At 40.5% G+C, this 13,168-nt stretch overlaps 1 protein-coding gene across 1 annotated transcript in view; it reads left to right on the forward strand.

Moving 5' to 3' along the window:
- il1rapl2 (interleukin 1 receptor accessory protein-like 2) overlaps positions 1-13,168 on the forward strand; it is a 329,417-nt gene that overhangs the window by 21,458 nt on the left and 294,791 nt on the right. The window lies entirely within an intron of this gene.

The raw sequence follows: 13,168 nt of genomic DNA on the forward strand, positions 1-13,168 counted from the left end.
CACACACACACACACACACACAGTTGGCAAGGCCATTTCTTAGTGAGGTACCTGCCATTTTACATAAAAAGTAGAAAAGACAGATTCTTATTGGCCGGGAGCTACAGTGAACACACAAGTACATACACTGAACTTCACATTACACAACTTTGCATTTAGACTGCATGTGCACAGGCGTGAGTGACACACACAATTCTCTGTGGAGCTGTGGGGCTTCATTCAGCAACCTTCAGTTGCTTGTTTTGGCTTTACATCCCATAACTTTCCTGTTCAAATTCACTCTCACCAGCCTGGTTTCAAACAGACAAGACAGTGTGTCAGTAAGCCACTTTTTTTCTCTTCATTCGCTCTAACATTTTTATAAATTGGTAGAACGTTGTGTCTACAACTTGTTGTGCTGCCCCCTAGTGGACAAACAAAAAGTGAATGCAGGTGGGACAGACCTCGCCTGGTTGAACAGAACACATGCAGACTTTACTCAAGCACTATGCACCATGTCTGAAACACTAACAGCCTCCTAAAAATCCAGTTCATACATCACGACCAGCACATTGGTGGTGTGTTGTGGCATGTCTGCACACTACTGTGCTTCTCAGTCATCTTTTAGGCAACTGAAAACACTTCAGACTTAACGTTATGGCAAGATCATGATCTCGGTTATTTGTTAAGTAAGTATCCAACGTAGAAAATCCCATTTTACAAACAGGCAAACTCAAGCTTGGATGACAAAAATAAATGAGCAGCTAGGATCAACACAAAACATCCGACTGAAAAATGGAAAGTGCTGCACTGACTTGGTTTGTACGGAGAATCTTTCTGTTCCTAAGTGTCAGCCAGACGTGGCCCCACAGTGTTTGATGCCCCGCAGCAAAGAAATGTGAATTTTGACCTTTTGATTCTATCATTTTCAAACTATAGAAACTCACTGGAAATGAAAATATTTCTATACTCTTTCTAGAAATCTATTTTATGTTAATATTTTGGTTATTTTCTTTTGTGACTCAGTTTGTAGTGACATTTATCATAAGAAGTGCCTTACTTTGTGTCTATATGCTCATTTTTCTTTCACCAATTACACTGATAAATATCCTCTGCTTTAGTATCGCTTCCCTTGTTGCAGTTGGTGCAACATTTAATATGCACCCTAATTGTCAGTGAATATCTGGATAATCTATGTGTTGATCCCTTGTGTATATTTTCTGTGTATGTGTTTGTGTGTGTGTGTGTGTGAATATGAGCTGCTTTTCCCTTCTGACCATTTTTCAATTAAAAAACACTAATATCCCCAAGACTACTTTGCCCTAGTTATTAGACTGCCCCCCCCCCCCCCCCCCCCCCCCCCACACACACACACACACACACACACACACACACACAGTTTCCAGCTTATCTGAGGACTGTCCTGCCTTCAGCATCTTCTTCCACTCATGCCTAAGTACACACACTGCTTGATTGAATAAGAACACTAAACAGTGTGTGTGTGTGCTTCCACTCTTTACAACAGTGCACAACTTCCCTTGTCCCGGCATATCTCTGTGTTTTTATTTATTTATTTGCACCTGTGTGTGTTTATCATGTGTGTGTGTGTGTGTGTGTGTGTGTGTGTGTGTGTCTTCTGGCATGTTCTCTCTCTGTTTGTCTCAGGTTGGACGATGCTACTCAGATTTATTTTGCCTGCTTTTGTGTGTTTGTGCCATTGCATGCATGTATCCGTGTCGAGGTTGATGTGTGTGTTTCTCTTCTCCTCTGTGTATCTACTTGAGATGACTGTAGTTCTGAAGAGCTGGTCCATGTGGGCCTGTAATCAAAGGGTTAGTGGTTCAATGCCAGGCTCCACGTGTCCTTGAGCAAGATGCCGAGCCCCAAAATGCTCCCGATGGTCAAGTCAGTGCCTTGCGTGGCCGCTCGGTCACCATTAGTGTCTGACTTGGTGAATGAGGGCAAAATTGTCGAGTGCTCACAGCCTACAGTAGCCATGACTGTCCATCGAACACTAATGAGTACCAACTGAAGTGTGTCTGTGCCATCTGACGAATACCAGAAGTTCAGCTATAACTGTTAACATGTGGTTTACTTATTCTCAGACCTCATTAACCCTTTTTCACCCCTTCTATTTTCAAGCTTATGGCAGAGTCACTTGGCATGCAATGTTATTTTTAGGCTGCTCACAACTGCTTCGTCTGGAAGTATTAGATACAAATACTACATACATGCAAGTTTTAGACTCTTTTTGCTCCAGTGTCCGCAGGTTTTCAGTACAGCTCAAGCATGTGTATGTTAACGGTCAGATGAGAGCGTCTGAATGTTTGAATCAGTTAACGACAGGAGTGATGGTTGCTATGGAGTCAACAAGGTGGCCCTCAGGAAATTTTTCTTTCCTTCACACTTAGGTGAATCTTCCATAAAGCACCACACTGTATTAGCTGACAGGATAAGCAGCGACATCTGACATTTCAATGAGCGTTGTTTGAAAATGACAGATTTCTGGACACCTATCATTAAGTGTGTGTGTGTGTGATGTGTGTGTATCCAAGCGTGAAGAGTTCGAAATAGTTTGAAATGTTGGCAATTTTACACTATTTTAGATAAAGTTCTGTGCGGCTGTTTGCTTGTTTAGACAAAATTAAATATTGATACGTGCAAGTTCATTAAAGGCTTATTTTGTTAAATAGTAAAAAAGGTTTGTGTGAGATATCAGAAGTATCAGTAATGAGACTCAGCCATTCTATTTGCATTGGTTTCAAAACATTTTCTGAACACGACGCAGAAGTCAGTTCATAATATTCTGTTTCCAGTGGTGATGTGTTTTCTATTGCAGCCTCCCAATACACTATCCACTGTGAAACACACACACACACACACACACACACACACACACACACACACACACACACACACACACACACACACACAGTTGTGTTTCCATCACTTTTAGGGATGTTAAATAGACTGGCTGTGATTGTGTAGACAGATTTATGTCCCCACAACATGAGTAATACACATCCACATGGACACACACACACACAGTCACAAATGGTGTGTAATCAACAGAGGAATATATCTGACAGAGAACAAACAAAGCCGTTTTTGTTGTTTTTTTCCCCACAAGTCTTCTGTCATCTTTTCCTCAGTATTGCTGCTTTGGCAGCCATCAGGAATTGGAACACACACTCATTCATCCAGCAAATGCAAACGCAGTTGGTCCGGATGAGAGTGTAAGCAGAGCAGTTGATGATGATGACAAAGCCAAAAGCAAAAGCTCCCCTTTTCACCATCAGACAAGGCTGGTACGCCGAAAGTCAGGAATCCTTGAAAGAGTAAAGCGACACATTCAGATCCAGTGAAGCTGTTTCAAATCATCAACCACTTTCAAAAGTCAGAAATCTGCCGCGTCGGTTTTCATTTCAGAGCGCGTGCTGCTTGGCAGATGAGACAGACGGACAGAAATCCCACACTTTGAAGAAAGACGGATTGACTGCGAGGAAGGATTATTATATTCAATCCTTTCAAGTGCCAAACTGAATTCAGAACATTATGTCTTTTCTGCCAAACGATTTGCTCATGTCTAATTAGCATCATAGAACCAGACAGCACTCGGGACTTTTTTTCCTCTTTCAAAGTGTTTACTTGAATTTAACTGATGATTTTCTGTCCGGATGAGTGATTAAGTGGACAGCAGAAAACAGTTTATTTCTCGATCTCCCCATCGCTCTCTCTGTCTTTCTCTGTAATGAGGTTCTCCTTAATTACATTTTAATGGTCTGGAAACAGCTGCTACTGGTTTATATCTCCACTCATCCCTCTCTCCTCCTTTATCCCACCCTCTGCCTCATCCCTTTGCTCAGCCACCTCTGCCTTTGTCTTTGCTCTGGGTCACATGTCCTTTTATGATCAATGTCAGGCACCCTCAAATTCAAATATTTCTGCGATTTCAAAAGGAAGTTCCTCCGCCGTACGATGAGAGGAGGCCGAGGGGTGCAAGCTTTTATCTGTTTAGTGGTTGAACTAATGACTAAACAAATCTGGCAAATGAATGGGAGTCAGTGAGCCTGAAAAAAGCAAATGTGACATTCATAGGTGAAGTCAGTGCAAATGAGAGAAGCATAAGCTTTGCTCCTGCTAGTTTTCTTGTTATTTTTCTAATAATTGTACCTAACTGTTAATTGTCTGGAAATTTGCTGGAAAATTCTATGTAATTTGGTACATTATGAAATAATAAATTTTTACATAATAGCTTACCAAGCCATTTGGGACAATACTGAAATGTATTCAGAGTGGTTGTTAATTACAGACAAGCTACAATTCACCCATGAATTTGGAGCAAAGGCAGCTCAATATTTACTTAAAAAATTGATCTCTGTTGGTTAAAGGATTAAATCAGCTATTTAGAATAGTTGAAATGAAAAATAACATTGAAAAAGTTCAGACCCTGCCTTATCAAATACAACGATGCTGCATAAGATATACATGCTGATATAAGGGGCATTCGAAAATAAAAAAGTGTGTTTGTTCGCCAACTCATCCTGAGCTATCACTCGTACTTTTGCTCATAAAAGTACTGTTTTTCTTTCTTTCTGCCTTTTTTTTTACATTTTATGCAAAAAGTGGTGCCTTAGTGTATAGTTGATAGTAAAGAGGTGACAGGAAATGAGGGGAAAGAAAGAGATGGTGAATGACCTGCAATAAAAGGTCCCCAGCCCCGATGTTACAATGTCTTAAACCCACAGGCCATCGGTGAGCCCCTCACATTAATTTATTTTTATTAGGAGCATTAAATGTATGTATTGTCATCATAACATCAGCAGCTGCCTGTGGGTGTAACACAGCAATTTCAGACTTCTGAGGATGAGCACAAGACCTCAGCAAAGAATAAAAGTCAAAAAAAACTTTCGACGCTACAATGGTTTTACACTGCAGGACACACACACACACACACACACAGCTCCTCTTGTCTCTCCTTTCATACTGCTGAGCTAACCTTGTGCAGGTGCTTTGTGTGCGCAAGTCTTTTCTACCTGCTCTACCCATTTTTATTACTTGATCGCAGCCTTATTTGCTTTCTTACCCTCCATCCTGTCATTCTTCTTGTCCATTATCTCTTTTTCTCCTCTGATTGGTGGATTCATCGTAACGGAAGGACAATAGCATATAGTGACAGCAGAGACAGCATGGCTGAATGTACGGAGCTGCTGTTCATCCATACAGAAAGTTATATGTCCTTATTTTTGAGGAAGAAGGGCGGGAAGCAAAGAAAGTCTGTGTGTATGTGTGTGTGTGTGTGGAGAAGAGGAAATCTTCGCTGCTTGCAACAGACTGTTGTTACTAAATGCAGGCACAGGTGTTTGTACCTGTACAGGTGTTTCTGGTCCCATCAGCCACACACATTAATCAACAAACGCAGCCACACACTCCTACACCCATCACACACACGCACACACACACACACACACACACACACAGAGGTATTGACTTCGACAGTTTTAATTAGGCACTCGAGGGAAAAGAAGACTCTCAACTGTCTGATACTCTACAGCAATTAGCCCGTATCGATCTATCAAAGGAGAGACAGACAGACAGACAGCAGAAACACCACAACATAGATTTGAACATGACATGAAATGACAAAGAAAAAAAGAGAAAGGGGGATGGAGAGATGGTAAAATGAAATGGAAAACAGGAGGAGAGGGACAAATGAAACACACACACAAACACACACAGAGCCCCAATATATGTTACACAAAAATCAGCCCAGCCCATTGTTCAGAGTTTAGCCCATTGTTAGCACTCTTTGTTTCTTTTATCAGATAATCTCCGCTAAACAATCCATGAGCCACATCAGTTCATCATCAATACACACACACACACACACAACAAAATGAAATGATAATCCTGTCTGTCTCAGTCTCGCACCAACTTTTTGCACCAGACACGCGTTCAGCATCTCTTCACCTCTAGCCTGTTCTTATACAGGTGAGAATAGATGATTTATCCAATTTAGATTCAATTATGCTTCTAATCAGTCCTCAGTGTTTGTGTGTGTGTGTGTGTGTGTGTGTGTGTGTCTTGATCTATTGAAATGGTCCGTACAGAAGCCTCACTAACAAAATCATTTTCTGTCGTCAGTGATGTGATAACCTTTAAGTGGCACTTTAAATGGACTAATCTTAAACTAAGCTGCTAATCTTAAAATGAGGGGATAATCTCTGACTGCCTGATAATCCAATATTAGGATTAACACTTCGTGCCAATTCATGTGGAGGGCTGGGTCAAAGCGAATTGATAAAAATGTGTGTGTGTGTGCTTGAATGGGTCAATTCACTTTCTCAGTGTGTGTATCTGAGTGTGTGCGCTATTGTATCTGTGTGTGTGAGACGGTGTGTGTCGAGGTGACTGTCTGGGGGTTAATAACTAGTGACCCATAGAAGGGACCAGAATGGGGGTCTTAAAATACACACAGACACACACACTGAACAATACACACACATGTCTACACACACCCAGTCTCACTTAATTCCTTTATTTCGTGTTTCTCTGAAACTGTTTTGGCTGTGGCTTGTCCAAATTGATTCGACAGCTTCATTCTCATCAAGGATTAACACAAAACTGTGTGAGCGAGTGTGTGTGATAACCTCACAGTGCAGGTTGACCCTGGAAATGGATTCTCGACCCTCTCCAGTTGTCTTCATTCTTTCTTCATTTAGGGTTTTAAATGCAGAAACTTTTTATATATATATATATATATATATATATATATATATATATATATATATATATATATATATATATATATGAAGTCTGTCCACTCTAATACATCATTAGAGCTGAAAAGATCAGTTTGACGTTTTGGGAAATACACTTATTCCCGTTGTTCCAAACAATTACATGAGACGATTAAAACCACTCTCATGGTTGTACATATATGAGCATTTGTATTGGCCCTCAACGCAGCCCCAAGTCAAATCCAGTTTCCAGTTATTGTAGTTGTAGGGACATTTTCACCAAGTTAATCCACCTGACCTTCACTTCCTCGGATGGTGAGAATAAATGAAGACTTCTGTATTGGTTCTTGCAGCCAACAACTGAGAGATTGGTGTGCTTTGCTCGTAATGTAACCTTCCACATCTTTGTGTTACAGGAGTGTGTGTTAAAGTTACTGGATGTAACTCCAGTGCTATGAGTGTATGCGTAGCCCTCGACTTGCATGTTATCACAGCGGCTGTAAATCAACTTGTCCATATTTTTCCACAGTTACCAGTTAATGGCTGTCGGGCTATGGAAAGCACAATTAACCAAACTGACATCCCTACTCTTGACTTTACCTTGAGGGCACGCATAAAGAAACTGAGAAGATTTGGACTAAAAACACTGACATGCACATAAACACACTGACACATTTCTTAGCAAACACACACACGCAACACACTCAAAGAAAGAGCTCCTCTACGATACAGTTGAATTTAATGTGCACATCCTTTCCCTCTCCCTTCTTCTTCCCCTTGTTCCTGCTCTTAATAACAGAAAACTTGTCAAAAGTGACAATGCAGATTAATGAAAACCCTTTTACATTCTTTTCAGGCTTAGAAAGGCAAATAGCATCCCTGTCACCCTGAAAATTTGATTTAATGTGCAACAGAGAATAAATTTTGAAAGAAACACAATGCTACCTCATTGCTAATTAATGTTATCTACTAAGTTACAAATTATTGCTGAAGAATATCTGCACAATACTCACAAACTACGTATTTCTTCAATATCCAGTCATAGCAACTAAAGCATGATAAAACTTTATCACAGTTATGGGGAGATACGCACAACACTGGGGGAAAGATGGTCTTGGTAAATATTGAAAAAGTCAAAAGTGACTTGAAGCACAACACATGATGTGTTCATTTTATTAACGTTTTGGACAACAAATTAGTTGTAGTGGTGTATTAGTCACATAAATGTAGCTTCTAGAAAAGAGGATTGCTTATGGACACACTGACACACGAACAGGCACAGAGGCCTTAATATCATTCCAATAGATTTTTCATGGATCAGTTTTCTCGCTGATGAAATCAGTAGTGTGTGCTAAATGAATGAGTGGCTCCATGCATGGACCTCATGTCTGTGTGTGTCTGTGTATTTAGAGTATGCTATTGTGTACCATCAGAAGCATACACACCCACACACACGCGAGACACACACAGCGTAATTAGGTACATGCCATAGTACACGCTTTTTCGTCTGGAACCTCAGAGTCCATTTAACGCTGGAAATAGCTGCAGGTTAGGAAACTAAAACACTGGCTCGTGTGTGTGTGTGTGTGTGTGAGAGAGAGAGAAAGAGAGTGCCACCATGTACATCGGTGTGTGAAAGTGGTAGGTTTTTGTAGGTTTTGCCCCCCAGTCTAATTGAGTTTTCAAGGAGCTCTTATCCTTTAAGAGAATAGTGGTGTGTGTGTGTGTGTGGAAGGGTTGGAGGTTACATGCATGCAACTATTGCATCTATAGTGTATTTGTGCAAGTATGCATTTTTTTGGCACACATGGTTGTACTCCTGCACATATAGAGCAGGTGCCAGTCGACCTCTCATTTCATCCTCTGTCCATTTCCTCCTGCTCCTCTCTCTCTCTTCCCTGAAATGTTACGGCCATAAATGCTAAAACAAGCCAAAGTGTTGTTTATTTCATTTCATAACAGCAGTTATCATCCCTCCCTTCATTTATCTGCTCTTTTAACTCTTTATCTCTCCTGAGTGCTGTTTGGCCCAAGAGCTGCAAAATGGTCTCATATGTCATGTGTTTACCTGTTTTGTGCGTGCGTGCGTGCGTGTGTGCAGGATTGCAGTTTTGAACGCAAATCTGTTTCTATGACCTGGCCACAGGCACCTGCCACACTGGAGACGAAGTGTGTTTGGGTTGTTTGAGTGTGTGTGTGTGTGTGCGTGTGTGTGTGTTCGAGAAAGGTCATCGTCTACCCCCCATGTTTTACTGCCAAACTCCCCTCCAACTATTTTCTAGTAACAGCTTGTGGCTCTGCGTCACAGTAACTGACACTAACCTGGACTGCTCCTGCAGTCTTCAGCTCCTAAACAAACAGATAAAACAGAGAGGTACAAACTGCAAATGAGCAGCTTTTATCCTGAGAGGAGAGCAGTGAAAAGCATCAGATATATCACATTTTATTTTGTTAGATTTTGTGGAAGCTACAGTATATTGCATTGTTCCATGAAAGGCACTGCTGATTGCACCGCCGTTATCTTACAGCTGGTATCTGTAAAGCTCTTTAACTACAGTGTGTCTATAACTTGATGACTGGAGACACTTTCCACAGTGAGATGTGGCTACATCTATATACTTGATGATGCCAGTAAGAACTGTCCAGATGGCACACTAACAGTTCAAAATAAAAAGGGTGCAGCCAGTAATATCACACATCATTAATATGTCATACATCCTTTACATTCACTCCTCTTTTAGCCTCGTTTTGGTCTCCACCAGCTCCTGAGGGGAATATCTGCCTTTCTAGCTGCTAAATGCTCCACTATGTTCACCAGTTAGTTGCTGCTTAGTGCTGAGCAGGTAGCGCACAGTGTAGTGTGTTTTGAGAGTTATTTCAGTGAAAACTGCTGTCTGGTGTCAATGAATGCTATGAGAATAAAAAAAGTAAATTTGTTGTCTGTATAACCAAACCTGATCTGAATGGTGCTAGACCGCTCTGTACTGACGGACATCACTTGCACAGGTGATGGTTTTTGCACCCCAATTCACCCCCAATTCCAAAAATGTGTGTCAGACGCTGTGTCAAACATAAATAAAACAGAATATACTCAACTGAAAACCGTACAAAGACAATATATGTAATGTTTGACCTCATTAGCTTCATTGGTTTTTGGAAATATTTGCTTATGCTGAATCTGATGCAGCAACACGTTTCACACAAGTTGGGACAGGAGTAACTACAGACTGGGAAAGATGTGGAACACTCCAAAAACACCTGTTTGGTTCATTCCACAGGTAAACAGGTTGATTGGTCACAGGTGATAGTATCATGATTGGGTATCAAAGGAGCATCCTGGAAAGGCTCAGTGGTTCACAGTAAGGATGGAGCGAGGTTCAACACTTTGTGAACACATGATTGGATAAAGGAGATTAATACATGGACTCAGGAACACTTCAGAAAACTGTTCCTGTAAACACAGTTTGTTTCCGAATGATTGCTTTCTGTATTTATGTTTGAGACAGCACTTTTTTGGGATTGAGGTTGAAGTAATTTGATCCATAGATACTAAAAAATATTGATTAGTAAATCTTTTAAGGTTGTGCACTAGATCATTCAAACAAATATTATTACCATAGCTGGAACATCAGTTTCAATTACTCTTAGTTCTGGGAGAGGCTAATGTTACGGCCGCTACGGATTTTAGCTGTTATTACTATGATTTATTTATTTTTTCAAATCATCCACCTTCACAATGGTTGTAGTTAATGGGACGTTTGGTGGATGTGGTTTATGGCATTCTGTGCAAAGCACAAATGAAGTTAAAACTACGAGGGATTGCAGAGTCTTGTTATTGAAAATATTGGTCAAATGGTGAAATATCTCCGCCCTCTTATTTTGTCCTCCACCTTCCTGAAGGAGAAGAAGACATGTTCTCGGGTGATTCATTACCGTGCAGTTTGATTCGATAAAATAATAATCTAAGTCTTTTCTAATCTCCTTTTAATTTAACCACGCTTGGCTTACATTAAAGCACACCCAACACACACACGCCTACACACAAACACACATCCTCGCTGTAACTCCCGCTGATGAGAAACATATTAACTAACTAATGTCTACACCCCGTTGGCTATTGATCAACAGCATCCAATTAATCTGATTAATTAGCCCACCATGGCAACACAGAGGAACAGTCAGCAAGTCTCTATATCTGTTCAGAGGCTTTTTAAGACACACACATGCACATAATTAGACTTGGTTTAGATATTGTTCAGTGTGCAAATATCAAACACACACACACACACACACACACAACATTAGCAAAACGTGGAGCTATTAAGAGTTTAGGTGAGTGAGGTTAACTGAGTTCATAAGCTGCAGTGTTTGTAATGGCTGAGTCTAGCACACAAGTTACTGCTGCTGATGATATGCTGCTATAGCCACACATACTGTATATGCATTGCATGCTTTTCTTAAGACAAAAGAAGCCAAAACTGTGTACTTTCTGAAAGTACTATGAAAGTATCAGAGCAAAGTAGATAATAAAGTAAAGTACACCTATTTACTGTCTGGTATAGTACATTTCAAACATAGGGGTAATTCAAAGTGTTTTGTGTAGAGATTCATTAGAATACATATAAAAATATAATTAAACATCAGTTAAAATACACTTTGATTGTTAAAAAAGTCCAGAATAACAGTTACTGTATAGTTACAGTGCAATAATATGTTGTAATATTGTTCATCTGATTCTCCTTTAACCATTTTCAGGTACATTTACTATAAATGTAACTATGGTAAAAGCAGCGACATCCAATAATATAATCGACCATGAGAATTAAAGTAACTCCAAAAACATACCAAATGAGACAGAAACAAAGATTCCACAAACACCAACAAGAGCCCAACAGCAACAATGCAAAAACAGCGTAATGACCATGGTGACATCAATACACCATCAACCACGAGAATTCAGGTGAGCAGAACAAGACATCAAGAAAACAACCACAGGCAAAAATCTCCAACAGCCATGAGCAGAGGAGCAAGAACAGCTACTACAACCAACCAAACCTCAACAAAACAACCACTAAAGCCACATACTGTACACACTATGAAGAAGTACCACCACAGCAGCCACACAAGTAACCACAACCACAACATACCAAGAGAAGAGCAACAATAAAAACCACACTGATGACGTGAAAAACCTCAGAATAACCTTAAAATCTGCACATCTCTGTTCAAAACGATGGCAGAAAGGACAATTAGCCAAGTGTGGACTGTGGTGGAGAACATTATCTTCAGACGGGAACCGCTGTGGCTGTTATGCACTGCTGGAGTTCAGTTGTGTTAAATGAGCAGAGGGGCATTGTTGAAACAGTGGCACAAAAGGAAGCAGAGGACGGGACACAATCGCAGACTGTGTTACACAAAGTGACTGTATTCATATAGCTGTAGCATAAAAAACATGTCAAGCACAAAAGCAGACAGCTCAGCTCCGCTCATGACTGTCTCTCTTTGTCTCCTCTCATGGCAGATCTATGACATGATGCATTGTACTGCACGTTTATCTGGTTTCTGTCAGCGTGCTCCCTCTCTAATCATAAGGTCCTGTTGTATTTAGCACAAGAATTACATGGGTGGTATGTACTAAAACTCCTCTCTCATTGTAAGATTTGTAAGATTTGTGTGTGTGTGTGTGTGTGTCTGTTTATGCTGCACGTGTGCATTTCAGGCCGAATGGCTTCTCAAGTTGTGTATGGTCTATGTGAGTGTATATATACACATATAGTCTGTACCTGTCTGTTTTATAGTGCTGTATATGAATTCCAGCAGTTTTCTTTTCTGCAAACAAAAAGCTTATTTTCCCTCCTCTGTTTGACCTTCATCCGCCGTATCCACACGCTACAGACTTGGCAATGTCTGCTGCTTTTTGTTCCAGTGGCCCTCAAGACAGCACTGACAAAGTTCCACGTTAAACATTATTTCAAGAATCAAAGAGCCACTGCAGAAGCCGCTGCCTGCTCCACTCATTCTTTGACGATTGCTTGATGTCAGTTAACATACATCTTAAGAAACACAGTCAGTGCTCAGGTCTGTATGGTGTTTCAACTACTTTTTATTCGCACCCTAGTGAAGTATAATCCCTTGGCAGCCATTCACAGCCCTCTTTCCTAGAAAGTATGTTTATATACTTAGTTGTTATTTTACCAGGTATGTTTGAGGAAATATAATTTATGTTATGTTCATATACGTAATGTTTTTGTACTGCATGCAGCTCGCAGGCAAACCCCCAAGACTCTAAAACTGGAGTCCAGGATATGCATCCTTATTCCACCATGCAGTTTAGTTTAGACAACCAGAGCGCTGGTATTAAAGCTGGGGGAAATGTGGTTTTGGTTAAATGTATGCAAATGAAACGTCCTGTCTCATGTTTGTAGTCACTTTTGACTTTTTCAATATCG

The sequence above is a fragment of the Chelmon rostratus genome, chromosome 9 (genome assembly GCF_017976325.1).
Source record: "Chelmon rostratus isolate fCheRos1 chromosome 9, fCheRos1.pri, whole genome shotgun sequence".
In the NCBI taxonomy this organism is placed as follows: Eukaryota; Metazoa; Chordata; class Actinopteri; order Chaetodontiformes; family Chaetodontidae; genus Chelmon; species Chelmon rostratus.